Source organism: Bubalus kerabau, chromosome 21 (assembly GCF_029407905.1).
Source record: "Bubalus kerabau isolate K-KA32 ecotype Philippines breed swamp buffalo chromosome 21, PCC_UOA_SB_1v2, whole genome shotgun sequence".
Classification (NCBI taxonomy): domain Eukaryota; kingdom Metazoa; phylum Chordata; class Mammalia; order Artiodactyla; family Bovidae; genus Bubalus; species Bubalus kerabau.
In genome coordinates, this window is record NC_073644.1 from 65,211,432 (window position 1) to 65,232,451 (window position 21,020).

The window sequence follows — 21,020 nt, forward strand, 5'->3', positions numbered from 1 at the left end:
CATAAGGAAAATAAGTTTCATAGACATTAAGCAACTGCCAGAGATGATTTGTGCTCTGTCAAGACATGCCTTGGACTTCAATGCAGACCTCACTGTGCCCTGGCTACGCTGCGTCTTCTCATCTCACGTTCTAGCACCTCACGCGGCTCACCCCTTCTCCAGCATGCTCACCGATCGACGCCAAGTGTCTCTGATGACCTCAGGCTTTTCTGGAAGACGACACCCCTTATAGATTTGGGCAAATTCATAATTACATACTACATGTTCTCATGTTTGGGTCATCTAGACTTTCAGGTGGAGAAGGCAATGGTACCCCACTCCAGTACTCTTGCCTGGAAAATCCTATGGACGGAGGAGCCTGGTAGGCTACGGTCCATGGGGTCATAAAGAGTCGATCACGACTGAGCGACTTCACTTTCACTTTTCACTTTCATGCATTGGAGAAGAAAATGGCAACCCACTCCAGTGCTCTTGCCTGGAGAATCCCAGGGACGGGGGAGCCTCGTGGGCTGCCATCTATGGGGTTGCACAGAGTCGGACATGACTGATGTGACTTAGCAGCAGCAGCAGCAGCAGCAGACTTTCAGTTGATTTCATATGGATAGGTATTATTTCTCTTAATAATAAACTTTCTGACAATTTGCATTGTAATAGAAGAATAACATAAACTCTTCTAAGAATACACTCCCCTAAGTACAAGCTCTCTAAGAGAAAAGACAGTGATCTTCTGCTCCCTTTCTAATTTCTCTCCAGTGCGTGCTTTCCTGACTGACGGATTCTACTGAATAGAGAAAAACATTATGTGTCTTTAATCATCTGGGTATCTCTTGATGCTAATATTTAGTTTCTGCCCCAATAGGCAACCTGGAATATGTGAAGACCCATGACTAGAAAAACATGGGTCTGACAGTAAGACTAATCCTCAGTGTAGATACCAACAGCACTTTGGAGAAGAGACGCCGCAGGGAGCGTCCCTAACGAAGCAGGCAACCTGCTGACTCGCAGAACTTAACTGTGTCCTGAGACCTTCCTTTGATCCTCTCTGTCTTCTGCTTGTTCCTTGCTTGTGGCTTTGTGAACCAAGATGAGAACAGCATTGTACTGGACACAGCATACTTAAGTGAAGCTAGAGTGACTAATCTTTTACAAATATGGAGATTTACTCTTGGCTTGTAATTTTTTAATATATATATTGTTGAAGTACAGTTGACTTACAGCATTTCCAGCACATAACAGAGATTCAGTTATACATATACACATATATTATTTCTGAAATTATTTTCCATTATAGGTTATTATAAGATATTGATTGTAGTTCCCTGTACTGTACAGTAAACCTTTGCTGCTTGTTGAATATCTTTTTTTTTTATTAGAAATCTAGCATTTTATTCATACTAAGTCAAAATGGAATCAAAATGTCATAAATTTTTTGGTCAGCCAAATGTTTAGGCCATGTTTGAAAACAACTGGACTATATCATGATCTTTTATCTAGCTTGTTCCACTTTTTCTATTTCATATTCAGTGTTTCCATTTCATTTAGTTTATGTTTTCCAATTACTCCATCTCTTCTCTTTTTTGAATGTTCTTTCACAAACTTTTATCAAGTGTAGTAGAAAAGCTTACATATACATATATATAAATAATATGCATGCTGGACTTAGTTGCTCAGTCTTGTCCGACTCTTCGCGACCCCATGGACTGTAGCTTGCAGGATCCTCTGTCCATGGGATTCTCCAGGCAAGAATACTGGAGTGGGTTGCCATGCCCTCCTCCAGGGCATCTTTCCAACTCAGGGATCAAACCCAGGTCTCTCACATTGCAGGCGGATTCTTTACCATATGAGCCACCAGGGAAGCCCCAAATAATATGTATAGCATATATATTTTAGAAAACCTTTGAATTTTTGCCTAATTTGGCTTGTAATTTAAGCAAAGCAATACATGCTTATATATTATCAGTGCATTGGGAGGGAGAGAAAAGGATGCAGAATGCAGAGGAAAGCATGAAGGAAAGAAAAGATGGACCAAAATGCTTTTCAAATATTTAAAAAATAATCCACCTTTAAAGGTATTTCTTTCCAAGTGCACCTCTTCAGACTAGACTTGTCAATGCTGCTAAGAGTGTGATTCTTAGACTGGAAAACGCTGTCACAACGTCCACAAGGTGTAGGCGCTGTGATAAGTCTGATGAATCTTATAATATCCTATACTAATAGAAAAAATCTGAAAAAGAATCCATATTTAATTGAATCATTTTGCTGGACACCTGAAACATTGTAAATCAGCTATATTTCAATTAAAAGAGAACAATTTTAGAGACTTCCCTGGTGGTCTAGTGGTTAAGAATCCATGCTTCCACTGCAGAGGGCACAGGTTCTATCACTTGTTGGGTAATTAAGATCCTGTGTGCCACATCAGTTCAGTCGTTCAATCGTGTCTGACTCTGCGACCCCATGGACTACAGCACGCCAGGCTTCCTGTCCATCACCACCTCCCGGAGCCTGCTCAAACTCATGTCCATTGAGTTGGTGATGCCATCCAACCATGTCGTCCTCTGTTGTCCCCTTTTCCTCCTGCCTTCAATCTTGCCCCGCATCAGGGTCTTTTCTAATGAGTCAGTTCTTTGCATCAGGTGGCCAAAGAATTGGAGCTTCAGTTTCAACATCAGTCCTTCCAATGAACATTCAGAACTGATTTCCTTTAGGATTGACTGGTTGGATCTCTTTACAGTCCAAGGGACTCTCAAGAGTCTTCTCTAACACCGCAGTTCAAAAGCATCAATTGTTTAGTGATCAGGTTTCTTTATGGTCCAACTCTCACATCCATAGGTGACTACTGGAAAAACCATAGCTTTGACTAAATGGATCTTTGTTGGTAAAGTAACGTCTCTGCTTTTTAATATGCTGTCTAGGTTGGTCATAGCTTTTCTTCCAAGGAGCAAGTGTCTTTTAATTACATGGCTGCAGTCACTGTCTGCAGTGATTTTGGAGCCCAAGAAAATAAAGTCCGTCATGGTTTCCATTATTTCTCCATCTATTTGCCATGAAGTGATGGAATCAGGTGCCATGATCTTTGTTTTTTGAATGTTGAGTTTTAAGCATGCCACATGGGGTGGCCACAAAATCGACAATTTTAGTAAAGAAATGAAAATGAATGTTTATGAGAATCTAATAAATATCAGGTCATTAAAAAATTCCTGCCATGGATTCATTTTGATATTTGGCAAAACTAATACAATTATGTAAAGTTTAAAAAAAAAAAAAGCAAATGTCAACCAACATGGAAATATCGAGGGACATAGATTCAGGAAAGGAGAAATAGAAAAACTGTTTGTTTACTCTTCATGTACCATAGCTAGGAGCTACACAGAAACAGTTGATTTACAATACCTGTTGTGAACTAGTTCTCCCTATTTTAACTATGAAGAAACATGCTGACTCAACTACATAGTTCTTTCCAATGAATGGAACACTAAAAAGACATTGAACTGGAGTTCAGAAGCTTCCCATTTGGTTCCAGCACCAACTGGTCACATCTGCTTCCCTTGTCTTATCTAAAGAAATGAGAAGAAATCACTTGTTTTTCTTATTAAAAATAATTGTTGAGAATCATGTGTTATGATGCATACATAAATCTTATCTTTGGAAAAGCAGAAGCCACCAGCATCAATCTGCCATTTTTTGTAAAAACTTTCTTACTGAAATAAAATCATATAACATAAAAAAAAAAAAATCCTCCCATATATACCTAAATGAGGACATTCTGGGTGGGAACCTTTCATTGCAGCACAAAGCAAATGCAAGAGACAAGGACCATTAGATGGATGCAAGTTCTGTGAAATTCAGGCTCCAGGGGTGACCACATACTATGATATGTTCCTTTAAACATCTAGAACAATAGACGGGACACACACCTTCACTCCTAGCTATTAATCAGAGCCTTTATAGGTCAGGGACTTTATGGGCAAGAAAAACCAGCAAGTGTTCTTTGGTTAAGAGACTGTTTACAGGAAATAATAGCACATAAACTATTGAGCAATGCTCCAGACATTTATTCGCAAACAATTTCCTGGTTCTATGAATAGTTAGCTAGTGAATTATTAACTGCTTCCCCCCCCCCAAAATGACCATTCTTTGTATCTGTGGGGGAACAGCATCTATACAGATTAATCAGTCTCTGTGAAGTTCTTTTCTCATTGTGAATCACCCCTCCCTGCTTTTTGTTCTTGAATCCAAGCTCTCCCCAGGACTGTATATGAGAGATGTAAAGTTCTCTAAATTGGTGGAAGTCTGATTCAAGGTATGTTTCCTTGAGGCTCTAGAGAAGATTTGCACCATTTTGAAGTCCGTTTCTCTCACATGTGTGGGTACTTAGATGTACAGTCGTGTCTGACTCTTTTTGATGCTATGGATTATAGCCCTCCAGGCTCCTCTGTCCATGGGATTCTCCAAACAAGAAGACTGGAGTGGGTTGCCATTTCCTTTTCCAGGGGATCTTTTCAACACTGGGATTAAACCTACATGAATCAAGAGTCATTTAGTGGAAATACAAAAGATCTAAATTCTAGCTCTTTTCTTTTCTAAAAAATGGCTTTGGATCTTTTTCTTTTATTAATTAGCCTCTTCTTCCTGTGCATATATTTATAGTTTGGACACTGTTTTTAAAACTAAAAGCATCTGTCTTTATGTATATGTGTGTGTGTGTTGTGTGTGTGCAATTTGATAAAAAGTTGCTAGTACATGAGCCTGGATTTCACTTTAATGGTGCCCAGTTAATCCCAGGGACAGGGAAGCCTGGTGGGCTGCCGTCTATGGGGTCGCACAGAGTTGGACACGACTGAAGCGACTTAGCAGCAGCAGCAGCAGAGTTAGCTAATAGTTTGTTGGAAGGATTCTTTATAAATAAATTTTTTTAAAAGTCTATTTTTAGAAGCGATACTTTAAGGCATAGTAGTTTTCTGTAACTATGAGTTGTTTTCATTTCATTTAGTTTGTTCTGTTTTTAGATTCCTTCTATTTCTTCTATGACTGAGATCAACTTATTAGTCTTTCACTGCAATTTCACTTAATATAATACTTCCTACATCCACCCATGTTGCTGCAAATGGCCAAGACTTCATTCTTTACAGCTTAGAATATCCCATTGCATATACGTAACACATTTTCTCTCTCCACTCATTTACCCACGGACACTTAGGTTGCTGTGATATCTTGGTTGTTGCAGATAATGCTGCTGTGAACACTGGTGTGCATGCATCTCTTTGAATTAGAGGAAACATCCAGAAATGAAATTACTGGGCCATATGGAGGTTCCGCTTTCAATGCTTTGTTTGTGAAATTCTTTGTTCAGTATTGAAGATATATCCTGGGTCACAGGATAAAAATTAGTTCTTAGTAGGGACTGAAAATCTCTGAAGACATGCTCTCTAAGACCCCTTCCTCGCTAACATTCTAAGATACCTCACTGGTCTCTCTCTGAGCTGGAGCTGCAGCCGATCTGTCACTCCGTGTGGGAATCCTCCCTTTGTTTATCATGAGGTAGGTTTGAAATTCTTATTCAGTGAGGATTACTCTGTTCCTGGCCACCTCCATGCCAGACAGAAGAGCATTTCATTCACTATGTCTCATTGTAGGAGTCAGAAAAGAAACTTGATGCCAGTGCTCAAGACAAAATTCCTTCTCTCTGGTTTTTAAACACCAATAAATTGTTGTCGTAGCCAGAGAGAGTGTGTAATATAGACATACATGTTATAGCTAATTTTAAAAAGCTACTTAATTTATTACATAAAATCCATGCCATTAAATGTTTCATTTTTTCCTATGCATTTCTTGGGTCACTCTGTTGACGCAAGGTTGCAGTCTATTTTACAATGCATACGTCAGCTGGCTCACCCTTGTATAAATACTTGAAGTCAGTTCACAATGCAAGGAAAATGACTTGTGGAACGCAATTCTGAGAACACAGGAGGAGAAACTGTGAGTGCTGAGTGCAGTGTAAGTCTCTGTGTTGCAGACACAGCTCTGAGCTCACCAAGCAGAACTGTAACCAACCTGAAGACAAGGTAAAAATGCAAATACTAAATTGTCTCTTCTTTGCCATGATTTTCGTAATTGGTGATGATTTCTCACAAAGTATAGGGGAGGATTTAGTTGTAATCCTCATGGACAGAGGATCTTGGTGGGCTATAGTCCATAGGGTTGCAAACAGTCAGAAGTGACTAAGCAACTGGTATATATATATATACACATATTTAAATATAAGGTCTTTTTTGGCTGTCCAGTGCTTAAGACTCTGAACTTCCACTCCTGGGTGTGGGTTCAATCCCTGGTCGGGGAATTAAGATCTTGCATGCCACATGGCACCATCAAATTATATATTTATTATATATGTAAGAAAATAGTAATAATATGTGAATACACACACACATGTGTGTGTGTGTGTGTGCTCAGTTGCTTCAGTTACGTCCAGCTCTTTGCAACCGCATGGACTGTAGCCCACCCACTAGGCTCCTCTCTCCATGGAATTCTCCAGGCAAGAATACTGGAGTGGGCTGCTATGCCCTCCTCCAGAGTTTTTCCTCACCCAGGGCTTGAACCAACATCTCCTGCGTCTCTTGCATTGCAGGTGGCTTCTTTACCACTGAGTGACCAGGGAAGTCCATATATATGTACAAAACGCTCCATTACATGTGTTGATGGTGCCGTCAACCTACTGAAGGGAGATAAGCACTCTGAGACGTTTTTCTAGTGGTAAAGTGGGTTTCGAATGGTGCGCCCCTACCCTCGCATCAGTCAGTCCCTTTTGTGTACTTTTGGCTCAATGAGGTTATGTATCCGTTGGGACCAATACTATAACCTTGTCCTCTTTGTCATTACTTTAACTGAATGGACTAAGCATGGTGACGGTGGCAACAGTAACGGCCATATCCACTGCCGTGTTTGTCCGTGTAGCACATGCAGTCCCAGGTGCTTTACAAACAGCACATGATTTAATCCTCACACTAATCCTATAAGGAAACTCTTGTTTAACCACTTTTGCAGAAGAAAAGATAGAAACTAGGAGAACTTAAGTAACTTGCCCGGGGACATAAAGCTAGAACATGGCAGAGTTGGAAATGTTTTTGACTCCAAAATCTGTGTTCTTTTTGTTTCCATGAAGACCCTATTTGAGGATCTAGGGTTCACAAACGAGAAATAATTCTTACTCTCATTAGAGATAAACTGAAATAGCAATGTTTTGACCTACATTTCTGTTGTTGTCGACCTGTGCTTTTGTATTCTAGACCCCAGGTAAAGGAATGGACTCACTCAGTGTGGCAAATGCCCAGTTCTGCTTTGATGTCTTTAAAGAGATGAGCTGTGACCACACGATTGAGAATGTGCTCCTTTCTCCCTTGAGTCTTCTGTCCGCCCTGGCTGTGGTGCTCTTCGGGGCTAGAGGAAACAGCGCCTCCCAGATGGAGAAGGTAAGTCACAGACACACTTTCAGCCACGTCTACAGACAGTCAAGGACAATTTCAAACCCTGACTTGTTATGGAGATTTCACAGATGCAGCTTCCTGGGTGGCTCAGATGGTAAAGAATCTGCCTGCAATCCAGGAGACCCGGATTCGATCCTTGGGTCAGGAAGATCCCCTGGAGAAGGGAATGGCTATCCGTTCTAGTACTCTCGCCTGGAGAATCCCATGGACAGAGGAGCCTGGTGGCCTATAGTCCGTGGAGTTTCAAAGAGTCGAACATGACTAACCCACACGTAGATGCCCAATTCTGTAAACACAAGAGACTGTTCACCTTCACTTGAGAAGACCTCATATTGGCTCTATCGAAAAGACAAACAGTAAGATTTCCCATAGCTCTGTTCTAAGAGGCGGGGGACAAGTGGGCGCAGCAGAGGGTGAACAGGGAGAGGCAAATGGTCGAGGGCAACCTCGTTCCCGGGAGTCGGGACTCCCCACCCCCACCCCAAACCGTTCGCATGCTTGTGTCCCCAGGGCCTTCCTGCTGTGGGACACACAAAGCATTTTGCAAGGATTTACAGACTATGCAATTATCTTCCCAAGGAGATCACCAGTGCTTTAACTCAACCAATAATTGTGGGTGACTAGAAAAACTATTTCTTTAGCAGACATCTTTCAACATACCTTAATCATCTCTCTGCTTATTGCAGAGGGAATGACTGACTCGTGGAAAAAAGCTTCTCTCCAGTCAGGATTTAAATTGGAAATGAATTTGGAAGGCTGGAGTCAAATCCTGAATTTAATAATATATTTAAACTCAAGAAAAACTAAATGTAAATGCTCTTATGTTCAGTTTTATTCTATTTCCATGCAATTGGTGAAGAGGTCTCCATTGTCTTACCCAGAATGTATGCTCAATAAATTCATGTTTGTGGAGAGGGAAGACTAGCTGAGAATGAGGATGATCTGGGAATCTTTACAAACCATCCTGGGATGAGAACGTGCAGACCTCTCCTCCCCTCTCCTCTCTTCGTGCACCCCTCCCCTCTCCCTCCCTTCAAAGTGAGAGCTTGCCAGCAGGTGACTCTGTCTACACCTGTGCAAGCCTGAGGTTTTGCAAGCAGAAAGATGGTGGGGTCATTGTGTTAAGGGTACAAGTTAGGCAGAGATAGAGTCTGGAGTAGAAATACTTCTTTGTCTTTTCTGAGTTAAAAGGGAACCAAATAATTCAAAAAGCTCCCTTGCTGATTTCCATACAAATGGAGAAAAATTCCTCATATTTTCATCCTGTTAACAATTATTTTACAACACTCAAAGGCTGAGTCCAGTGCTCAGAATTCTAGGTTCAACCATCATGCTGTCTTTTGATTAGAGTGAGGACCACCACTGAAGCAACATCAGGGGCACTATGCATGCCAAGTCCCTAGATTATGGAACAAAATGCCTTATGATATAGGAGAGCATGCTTGGGGTCAGTCGTGTCTGACTTTCTGTGACCTCATGGACTGTAGCCCATAAGGCTCCTTTGTGCATGGAATTTTCCAGGCAAGAATACTGGAATGGGTGGCCAATTCCTACTCCAGGAAAGAAAGTGGAAATGTTAGTCACTCAGTCATGTCTGACTCTGTGCAACCCCATGGACTGTAGCTTTCTAGGTTCCCCTGTCCATGGAATTCTCCAGGCAAAAATAATGGAGAGTTGCCATTCCCTTCTCCAGGAGATCTTCCAGATCCAGGGATTGAACTTGGCTCAGGCAGATTATTTACAGTCTGAACCACCAAGGAAGGATTCCTACTCTAGGGGATCTTCCCAACCCAGGGTTTGAGCCCACATCTCTTGTGTCTCCTGCATTCACAAGCAGACTACCACTGTACCACCTGGGAAGCTCTATGATTTGAAGATCACCGGGCAATCTCAGAACTGGAAGAAACCATAAATTTCCCACTCTCCACTCTATGATTTAGTCTACACAGGGACCCAGCAGGCAAGAGATTGTGCAAAGTCCTCTGATGAGGCAGAGTTTAATGTGAATTAGCTTTTTAACAAAAGAACCAGACAATTCTACATTTTAGAAAGTTCTTTCTAGCCTTGAGTTAAAATTTGCCTTTCTTATAAGCATAGCTCCCTTATCACTTTTCTGTTCTTAAAAGATACACACACACATGCAAATCATGTCCTCTTCCATGTATGTTAAGAAAATTGTAATATCTGCTGCTATCTACTGCTTCTTACCCCATTTTTACTCTAGGGCTCTCTTGCTCTTGATTGTGCTCAGTTGTGTTCAACTCTTTGTGACTCCATGGACTGTAGCCTGACAGGCTCTAGGGAATCACACAAAGCAAGTTAAATGTACTCACCCTTTAAATATTTGAAGAGATTGCAATGTTTTATCTCAGTTGTTCTCTGATGAAGGCCTTCCTTAGAAAAGTATAATTATACCTCTTTTAAGCCAACAGAACTATAGCAAACATTAATTCTTAGTGGAGAAAATGATACAAGCTGTGAAATCTCAAGGGGATACTGTGAGTGTCAAATCAGATAATGATTATAAAAATCATTGAAAAATAATTACCTATTATGTGAATTCATCCATTATCTTGTCTGCTTGGTGAGTAACCAATGTTATTAATCGTCCACAAATAAATTAAGATCCATTTCTTTATCCATACAACTATTTGTTCTTCATTCAACAAATACTCGTTGGGTTCGTACTATGTTTCACAACTGGGAAGGTAGGGATGAACAAATGAAGTGACAATAGAAATGATTAAGCCTGAACTGATTTTGAAACACTCTTCTAAACGTTCAGGTTTAATTCTGTCTCAAAGTTTGCCTTCTACCCACAGAGATGAGTACTAGTCAGTGCCTGCATGTCTTTAACACTTCAATGGTTAGACTTCTGCTTAAGAGCACATGAAGAGTTTTCTTTTAAAAACTCATCTGTCCTCTTTGACATCTTTTTTTTTTTTTTTAAAAAAGGCTTCTGCGGTGGCTCAGACAGTAAAGAATCTGCCATGTTTGAACGCTAGGTTGAAAAGATCCCCTAGAGAAGAGAATGGCTACCCACTCCAGTGTTCTTCCCTGGGAAATCCCATGGACAGAAGAGCTTGGTGGGCTACAGTCCATGGCATAGCCAAGAGTTGGACACGACTGCAAGCATACACTCCTGTGTCATAAGACATATTGCTTCATAATCTAGGGACTTCTTTAAAAAAAAAATAAGAGGCTTACATTTTTTTAAAAAATGAGGAGCAAAACTAATATACAGATGAGAAGAAAGATGGTCTGAATCATAGAAAGTTCGTAAAAATGTAAGAGCTTAACATTTATAGCAAGAAAGTGATTTGTATATGTGGGGAGGGGCTTCCCAGGTGATGCTGGTGGTAAAGAATTTGCCTGCAAATGCAGGAGATGCAAGAGACACAGGTTCAATAGCAAAGAGTTGGACATGACTGAGCACACACATTCATACACACACAGACACACTCACACACTCCTGGTCTTAAGGAGAAGTATTTGCTTATGCTTTGACACAGATTCTTTGTTTCCTATTGTAGGTGCTGCACTTGAATGAGTTAACAAGAACTGCAAATTCTTCAAACACAAGGGTAGATATAATTCTTACTTTCCTTTTTACTTCTCTTATAGCAGTCTCTCTTCAGTCCATGAGGACTAAAGGCTTAAGGCAATAAAACAGAGTATTTATTCCAGACATGCTTTGAGCCTTTCACTTTCATATTGACACAGTCAACCTTCTAGGTTTGCTGTTTTAAAATAATCATGCTGAAATTTTGAAATAAGAGATGAGAAAATGAGAACTGTCAAAAATTTGAGGTAGGGCCCTAGCCTTTAAAGAAAAGCAGCAGAAGAGAGATTATTCTCAAAGAGTTTTCAGGATGGAACCCCCAAGTCTACTCAGGCAATAGAAGTGCTTCAAACAGTGCCTGCCCAGGGTCAGTGCTCACTAGGTATAAATATATCATTTGGGGGGAAATGGCGGCTCAGACGGTAAAGAATCTGCCTGCCAAGCAGAAGATCTGGGCTCGATCCCTGGGTTGGGAAGATCCCCTGGAGAAGGGAATGGCAACCCACTCCAATATTCTTGCCTGGAGAATGCCATGGACAGAGGAGCCCGGCGGGCCACAGTCCATGGGGTCACAAAACGTCAGACTAACACTAAGTTTAACTTTAGTTAAAGTTAACTTTTTAGTTAAACTTTAACTTTAACTAACACTTTCACTTTAGCTAAAGATGGTGGTGGTGGTTTAGTTGCTAAGTCGTGTCTGACTCTTGTGACCCCATGGACCATAGCCCACCAGGCTCCTGTGTCCATGGGATTCTCCAGGCAAAGAATACTGGAGTGGGTTGCCATTTCCTTCTCTATAGCTTATCTTTATGAGTTTTAGTGTTCAATGTTTTTCCATATTGCTAATTTTTAGGGGAAATTTGTAATGTATACCTTCTGTAGCATTTTAGATGTGACTTTCTCACTAGTACCTATGGTGGGGCTACTAAGACCAAACTTTATTGCTCAGAATTCTCCTTTATTACAAGATACAGAAAAACATTTTTCCTGACACAAACTATATTAAATACGTCAGTACTGATATGTGCGCTCTGGGCCGTCTTGTGGAGGAGACAGGGCAAGCTCTGACCAGGGCAGAGGCCTAGCAGGGCCCTCACGCTGGTAAGATGATTGTGATGCTCTGTTAGCAGATCGTCAGACCACTCTGCTTGGTGAAAGGCAAGCATTTCCGTACATCCTGGTGGTAGATTACTCTTCGAATCTGTTTTTATTCTGCTACCACATGTCCTGGACTTCCCTGGTGGCTCAGATGGTAAAGCATCTGCTTACAATGTGGGAGACCGGGTTCAATCCCTGGGTCGGGAAGATCCTCTGCAGAAGGAAATGGCAACCCACCCCAGTACTCTTGCTGGAAAATCCCATGGACGGAGCAGTGTGGCAGCCTACAGTGCATGGGGTCGCAGAGTTGGACACAACTGAGCGGCTCCACTTTTCACTTTCACAGCTGCCCTAATGCAAGCCAACAGCCTCTTGTGTAGCCTCAGGTGATAATTACGTGTGTGGGAACAGGGTCCCTGTTTACAAGTGTGTGTAAACTTCCATTTAGTGTGAAGATACAGCAGTCCATTCACTCATTCAAGCAATCCTCTCTGAAATCAACAAGCCCAGCCATAGTCAAGTCCACATGGCAAGTGGACTGTTTGCAGAAAAAGCCCATCCCTTCCTCCCGGTGAGTTCAAATAAGACATTTTCCCATAAGTAGGGTAGAAGTCTTTCCTTTCTGTCTTCATTTAATTCATTCTAGTATTGTTTGTGCTATCACAATGGTGAGAAAGCAGAAAAGATATTATATATATATAATGATACAAGATATATATTTATTAATAATAAAAGAAATAATGTATATTATATATATTATGAAGAAGGAAATGTTAACTCACTCCAGTGTTCTTGCCTGGAAAATCCCATGGACAGACTAGCCTGGCAGTCTACAGTCCATGGGGTCACAAAGAGTTGGACACAAGAGTCCAAGCAACTGAGCTTGCATACATGTATATTATATCTTTTCTTATATTTAGACAGATAGCTTGCAATATATTTTATATATGCATTTCATTTCATATAGAAAAAGTGTAAAAGAGCTTTAATTTTCAGATGCAAGTTTGTCACATGTTCAACTGTGTTTCATATGGACCCAGGTGAAGCATAAAGAACACAATTTTATATAATTTATGATTAAAAACAACACTGACAAAATTTTTGTATCAATAATAAAAGAGGAATTAATATTTTTAACTCCAAGTTGAGGACTCTAATTATGCTAAATTTGATTATCCTAATTATGCAGTTATAAGTATAAAGTATAATCTCAGAGGCTTAAGAGAATTGTTCTTATCATGAAATAACATCCTGCAGTAATTTGTTCATTTCATTTAAACATCGAAAGCATGAAAATTGTGTATATTTTTACTAGGTTGGACCTAGATCTGCATTATAATATTTAATATATTTTCCCCCTTCATATAATTCCTACCATGTATGGTCTAAATGTTTTAAAATCTCAATTTATATGCTATGTCTTTTCTTTTTCTATGCTCATTTTACAGAAATATGTAGACTGTATTAAACAATTATATAAACTAAGACCTGAAAATCTGGATTTCAAAAATCACTTAGAAGAAGCCAGAATACAGATTAATGCACAGATTGAAAACAAGACAAAAGGTAGGAGATCTACGCCGTCTTCTTTCTCTCCTTTTTCTTTCAGGTGTGATCACATTCAGTGACATGCTCAGATCTTAAAACATTTATTCAGGCAGTTTTGACAAATGTATATCATGACACAGAGCATTTCCTTTACCCTGAAAATTTCTTCCACATCTGTTCCCGAGCACCCAGTGATTTTATTCTACATCACAGGTTAATTTTACCTATCCTAAAGCTTCCAATAAGTGATGATTACAGGATGTACTGTTTTGTGTTTTTTCATTCATGTATTTGGATACATCAGTGGCTCATGCCTTTTTATTGCTGAGAAATATTCCACTGTATGAATATACCAGTTTGTTTACCCTTTTTCTTCTTGTTGGGTATCTGGGTTATATCTAGTTTTGGGCTATTATAAATAGTGTTACTATGAACACTTTCGTAAAAAGCTTTTGCATTCATTTTTTTTTCATTTCTCTTGAGTAAATACTTGGCATAAATTCTAAGTCTTAGACCATATGGATGGATGTTTAACTTCTTATTTCAGTTCAGTAGCTCAGTTGTGTCTGACTCTTTGCGACCTCATGAATTGCAGCACAGTCCTTCCAATGAATACCCAGGACTGATCTCCTGTAGAATGGACTGGTTGGACCTCCTTGCAGTCCAAGGGACTCCCAAGAGTCTTCTCCAACACCACAATTCAAAAGCATCAATTCTTTGGCGCTCAGCTTTCTTCACAGTCCAACTCTCACATCCATACATGACCACTGGAAAAACCATAGCCTTGACCAGACGGACCTTTGTTGGCAAAGTAATGTCTCTGCTTTTGAACATGCTGTTGAGGTTGGTCATAACTTTCCTTCCAAGGAGTAAGTGTCTTTTAATTTCATTAACTTCTTAAGCAACTGCCAAATAGATTTCTCAAGTGGCTGAAGCGTTTACATTCTCACAGGACTGTATGAAAATTCCAGTTACTCCAAACCCTCTCTGATTTTTGGTGTTGTAAATACTTTTCATTTAACTCTTTCAGTAGATTTAACTACTTTTCATTTACTAACTTAGATTTACTAACTTTTCATTTAACTCTTTCATTGTGGTCTTTATTTGCATTTCTCTGGTGACTATAAATATTGAGCTTCTTTTTCAGTGACTGTTGGTCTTTAATATATCTTAATTTATGAAGCTCTGTTCAATTTGTTTGTTCATTTTTGATTGGCTTATTTACTTTTTATTATTGAGTTGCAAGAATTCTTTACATATTCTGGATACAAATATTTTGTTAGACACCTGTGCTGCTAATATTTTCTCTTAGTCTCTGTATTTATTTTGTTCACTGTATTTTTGATGAGCAGAAGTTTCTAATTTTAAATGAAGTCCAGTTTATCAATGGTTTGTGCTTTCTGTGTATTTTCTAAGAAATTTTTGCTCACCTAATTAGAGATACCAAGGGAACATTTCATGCAAAGATGGACTCAATAAAGGACAGAAATGGTATGGACCTAACAAAAGCAGAAGATATTAAGAAGAGGTGGCAAGAATACACAGAAGAACTGTACAAAAAAAGATCTTCACGACCAAGATAATCACGATGGTATGATCACTCACCTAGAGCCAGACATCCTGGAGTATGAAGTCAAGTGGGCCTTAGAAAGCATCACTACGAACAAAGCTAGTGGAGGTGATGGAATTCCAGTTGAGCTATTTCAAATCCTGAAAGATGATGCTGTGAAAGTGCTGCACTCAATATGCCAGCAACTTTGGAAAACTCAGCAGTGGCCACAGGACTGGAAAAGGGCAGTTTTCATTCCAGTCCCAAAGAAAGGCAATGCCAAAGAATGCTCAAACTACCTCACAATTGCACTCATTTCACATGCTAGTAAAGTAATGCTCAAAATTCTCCAAGCCAGGCTTCAGCGGTATGCAAACTGTGAACTTTCAGATGTTCAAGCTGGCTTTAGAAAAGGCAGAGAAACCAGAGATCAGATTGCCAACATCCACTGGATCATGGAAAAAGCAAGAGAGTTACAGAAAAACATTTATTTCTGCTTTATTGACTGTGCCAAAGCCTTTGACTGTGTGGATCACAATAAACTGTAGAAAATTCTGAAAGAGATGGGAATACCAGACCACCTGACCTGCCTCTTGAGAAATCTGTATGCAGATCAGGAAGCAACAGTTAGAACTGGACATGGAACAACAGACTAGTTCCAATAAGAAAAGGAGTACGTCAAGGCTGTATATTGTCACCCTGCTTATCTAACTTCTATGCAGAGTACATCATGAGAAACGCTGGACTGGAAGAAACACAAGCTGGAATCAAGATTGCTGGGAGAAATATCAATAACCTCAGATATGCAGATGACATCAACCTTATGGCAGAAAGTGAAGAGGAACTAAAGAGCCTCTTGATGAAAGTGAAAGAGGAGAGTGAAAAAATTGGCTTAAAGCTCAACATTCAGAAAATGAAGATCATGGCATCTGGTCCCATCACTTCATGGGAAACTGATCGGGAAAAAGTGATAAGAGTGTCAGACTTTATTTTTTTGGGCTCCAAAATCACTGCAGATGGTGACTGCAGCCATGAAATTAAAAGAGACTTACTCCTTGGAAGAAAAGTTATGACCAACCTAGATAGCATATTGAAAAGCAGAGACATTGCTTTGTCAGCAAAGGTCCATCTAGTCAAGGCTATGGTTTTTCCAGTGGTCACGTATGGATGCGAGAGTTGGACTGTGAAGAAAACTGAGCGCCGAAGAATTGATGCTTTTGAACTGTGGTGTTGGAGAAGACTCTTTAGAGTCCCTTGGACTGCAAAGAGATCCAACTAGTCCATTCTAAAGGAAATCAGCCCTGGGTGTTCTTTGGAAGGAATGATGTTAAAGCTGAAGCTCCAGTACTTTGGCCACCTCATGCGAAGAGTTGACTCATTGGAAAAGACTCTGATGCTCGGAGGGATTGGGGGCAGGAGGAGAAGGGGATGACAGAGGATGAGATGGCTAGATGGCATCACCGACTCAATGGGCATGAGTTTGGGTAAACTCCGGGAGTTGGTGATGGACAGGGAGGCCTGGCATGCTGCAATTCATGGGGTCCCAAAGAGTTGGACACAACTGAGTGACTGAACTGAACTGAACTGAAGGTCACAAAGATATTCTCTGTTTTCTTTTAGTGGATTTATTCCTTCAGTGCTTACATTTAGGTTTATGATCCACCTGACCTGGATGAGTGGCACTAGATGCCTTCAGCGTCCTTCACAGCTATTTTTTTCCTAGATCAGCTTTTTTTTTTTCTGCTCTTTAATACAAATGAAATCATATTTTAATGATTTTAATGTAGGATGAGAAAGAGGGGGAATGGTTCTTCCTTCCATGTGGATAACTGGTTATTCTAGTACCAGGTATTAAATATCTCAAGACTTTTTCCATTTCATAAAATGAAAGATCCTAACATCTTATCAATTTTACTCTTGAGAAGTGCTGCTGCTGCTGCTGCTAAGTCACTTCAGTCATGTCCGACTCTGTGCGACCCCACAGACGGCAGCCCACCAGGCTCCCCCGTCCCTGGGATTCTCCAGGCAAGAACACTGGAGTGGGTTGCTGTTTCCTTCTCCAATGCATGAAAGTGAAAAGTGAAAGTGAAGTCGCTCAGTCGTGTCCGACCCTCAGCAACCCCATGGACTGCAGCCTTCCAGGCTCCTCGTCCATGGGATTTTCCAGGCAAGAGTACTGGAGTGGGGTGCCACTGCCTTCTCTGCTTGAGAAGTGAGGAGGCATAAAAGGTCAAGTCTTTCTCCTGCAACTTTCCCAGTTATTTCTTTTGTTTGATTATAGTAGAAAATCACTGGATAATAGAAGTGATCTGTAAAACCACTGACTCAGATAGTCATTGCTTTTAACATAGGATGGTATCAGGAGGGATGTCACAGCAAAGTCAAATGTAAATGGTTAGTGTATTGGTATTTATAAACCATCTCTTCACTGGGCAACTTAATGTTATATAAATTAATCAGGATTGTTCATTTCCACGAAATGGCAACCCACTCCAGTGTTCTTGCCTGGAGAATCCCAGGGACGGGGGAGCCTGGTGGGCTGCCGTCTGTGGGGTCGCACAGAGTCGGATATGACTGAAGTGACTTAGCAGCAGCAGCAGCAAGCTATACACTCACTTTACTTTCTTTTGCATTCTACATTAGTTAATTAATTTAATTTTTACAAAACCAAATTTTCCTTAAAGCACAAATGCACTACATTTTGCAAACAGGTCCATGACACATGACATGACAGTGAGATCAGATAGCCATTTTCGTCCATGACCCCTCCCAGGGGGTGGCCCCAGGCCCCTGGACATAGTGATTGGGCTCGTTTTAGGGGTGACAAGTCAGGCTGAGGTTTAGTGCCTTAAATAATGGCTTCACTTGAGTACCACAGAACTGTGACTATTTAGATATTTGCTCAAAAGTCTTCTTGGCTCTCCTGAAGATATTGAGTGGTGATTACTAATACAAATATAAATTTAAAGATGGGACAAAATGCAAAGCAAAACCAATGAAACCAATTTCCATTGCATGGTCAGTCATGTATAATCTCACTGTTTCTCCTCCCAAAGGTGAAGTTAAGGAGCTCTTGTTCCCCAGTAGCCTCACATCCTCCGACCAGTTGGTGCTGATTAATGCCATCTCCTTCAGAGGGGCCTGGAAGTACGCATTTCAAAAAGACCAAACTATGGCCATGGCTTTCAGATTGGATGAGGTAGACTCTTGACTTAATTTGCTTTTTCTCTTAAAGTTGGTCCCCGGCAATTTTGCCTTAAAATATGTTAAATAATTTCTGGCCTTAGGTAGGTTAATTTCCAAGTGACTATCCCAAGTACCTACCAGATAAAGTCCAGATTTATTAATAGATTAATGAAAGTTTTGTTTTATTTTGCTCTGTTTAGCATGACAGTTGCATAATTGAAAATCTGGAATAAAACATAGACCTTGGACAGGTTTAAGGCAAGTCTGGGCTTTAGGCTAAGATTAAACCATTGCTAAGCAATTCATTTACTGCACACTGGAAATGAAATCAGGTAGTAGATAATAACTGCAATAGATGCTTACAATGTAGGTCAATGGTAAAGTGGGTGTGAACTTGAGAGGCTAAGCAAAACTTGAGAGCAATATTCATAATCAGAATAAATGGTTCCTGGGATTTCCTGGTGGTCCAGTGGCTAAGACTTCATGTTCACAATGCAGGGGGCCCAAGTTCCATCCCTGGTCAGGGAACTAGATCCCGCATGGCACAACTAAAAATTCTGTGTGCTGCAAGTAAAACCTGGCATGGCCAAATAAGTAAATAAATATTTTAAAAATAAATAGACAAATAAAAAGTTTCTAGGTAGGCTGTCCTGCTATCCGCAATCTCCCCAACTTCTTTCCTTCTTAATATATTAAAAAATTTTTAAAGTTTTTATTTTTTGGCCATGCTGTGCAGCATGTGGGATCTTAGTTCCTTGATCAGGGACTGAACACTTGCCCCTTGCATTGGAAGTGTTGAGTCCTAACCACTGAACCACCAGGAAAGTCCAACCAACTTCTCTTCTTTGTGTCCTCAGCATATCCTAAATGTCAGGCTGCAACCAAAATAATACTTGTTATTTAACAAGAAATAATGGGTCTGTATATTATAAATGAGTTCCTAAACTATCAATTGTACATACTCTATCAAATATATTTCCAAAAATGCTTGCCATTATTGGTCAATTAAACATTTGTTATCAGATCAGATCAGATCAGTCACTCAGTTGTGTCCGACTCTTTGCGACCCCATGAATCGCAGCACGCCAGGCCTCCCTGTCCATCACCAACTGCCGGAGTTCACTCAGACTCACGTCCATCGAGTCAGTGATGCCATCCAGCCATCTCATCCTCTGTGGTCCCCTTCTCCTCCTGCCCCCAATCCCTCCCAGCATCAGACTCTTTTCCAATGAGTCAACTCTTCGCATGAGGTGGCCACAGTACTGGAGTTTCAGCTTCAGCATCATTCCTTCCAAAGAAATCCCAGGGCTAATCTCCTTCAGAATGGACTGGTTGGATCTCCTTGCAGTCCAAGGGACTCTCAAGAGTCTTCTCCAATACCACAGTCCAAAAGCATCAATTCTTCGGCCCTCAGCCTTCTTCACAGTCCAGCTCTCACATCCATGCATGACCACAGGAAAAACCATAGCCTTGACTAGACGAACCTTTATTGGCAAAGTAATGTCACTGCTTTTGAATATGCTATCTAGGTTGGTCATAACTTTCAGCCAACTATAAAATTACAGAGGGTTTATATTTCTGGATAAGTATATTAGAATACTTATTACATGAATACTTTTTCATGTAAAAGAAATAGTGAATGACTTTAAGCAAAACATAATTCTCTAACCAAACATATTAGTCACAGCTGGAACTATCCAGTATTATCTTTCCAAAGAATATTGTCATCAGATATTGAGGTCATTGGACATATAGTGAAATTATATTGCTATTATAAGCTGTGGGTTTTTTTTTTTTTTTAATGAAAATACCAGGGCCACATTCCTGGAGATTCTGATTTGCAAGAAGTGCTTGAGTAGTTGTATTTTTTTTTAATTTTATTTTATTTTTAAACTTTACAATATTGTATTAGTTTTGCCAAATATCAAAATGAATCCGCCACAGGTATAGCTGTGCTCCCCATCCTGAACCCTCCTCCCTCCTCCCTCCCCATTCCCTCCCTCTGGGTCGTCCCGGTGCACCAGCCCCAGCATCCAGTAGCCCGTGTGCTGCAGCTGCTGCTAAGTTGTGTAGGTCCTTCCAAAGATTTACCAAGTTTGGGGACCATAGTATAAGGAAAATGGAAAGGAGATTTTAATAGGGATCATAGAGAGCTACTTAAAAGGGCAAACATACCCCAGAGCAAGCAGACTTTCTAGAGGAAACAAGTCAGAATCTGACAAGTTAATGTCAAAATCTTTATTTTCACAGGAAAATCTGGTCCATTTGGTTTACATGATGCAGCTATCTTTATGTTATGACTAGCCTTCAAAGAGAAAAACATAAAATAAGGTTATGGTCATAACTAAATTTCTTTAACTGACCTCAGTATGTGGAATTCACTTAGCCCGTTGTTATGTGCTTTGCTATTAATATTTTGTAGCTATTTTGTAATTTGCAACCCAGTGCTGTGAATTGGTCCAGATTAGTCATTACTTGAGCTGGAAAGACACTAAATTATATTCCTTAAAGGACCTGTTTGACTTTTAAAAAATGGTTATCCTGATAAGATCTTATGATGCTTATTTCTCAACTCTTTGATGTAAATTAACTGCTT